The sequence below is a fragment of the Notolabrus celidotus genome, chromosome 18, assembly GCF_009762535.1.
Source record: "Notolabrus celidotus isolate fNotCel1 chromosome 18, fNotCel1.pri, whole genome shotgun sequence".
Lineage (NCBI taxonomy): Eukaryota > Metazoa > Chordata > Actinopteri > Labriformes > Labridae > Notolabrus > Notolabrus celidotus.
The window spans coordinates 24074540-24075149 of NC_048289.1; positions in this window are offsets into that span (position 1 = coordinate 24074540).

Below are 610 nucleotides of genomic sequence, written 5' to 3' on the forward strand. Positions count from 1 at the left end.
GCAATTGTCTTTAGATAAGTAAAAGTATACCACCTTCTTTGTTTCCTTTCTAAATTCACAATTACTGATAAAGCATTGCCATCTTGTGGCCATAGTGCAGGGGTGTCCAAACTTTTCTCAAAGGGGGCCACATATGATGTTGTCAGAATACCTCAGGGCCACAGGACACTCCTACTGTGACTTAGGAATCATAAAAGTTACATCTGAAATATCTATTTAATAACAATTATTTTATTTTTTTCTCAATAAAACAATAACTAGGAAGTCCTCAGTTCTCCACAAGCCATGTAAACATTAGAAAATGTTATCTTCTTCTGGAGGAAAATGTTTTTCATTAGGGTCGGGCAATGTGGGAAAAAATATTGTATCATTATTTTCCTATGGCAGGATCACGATCTGGATTTCATCACACTTCTTTTTCATGTTATTTTTGAGACTTTTCTGACCAGCAGACAACATTTTATAACAAAATAATTATTTTCCTGTATTCTGAACAATTTTTATGCACAAATCTTTCCCTTTTCTGTACAATTTCATAATTTTGATCTTTTAGTGTTCTTAAAGAACATTTTCACATCATGATAAAAATTGATTAGACAACCTGTCAACT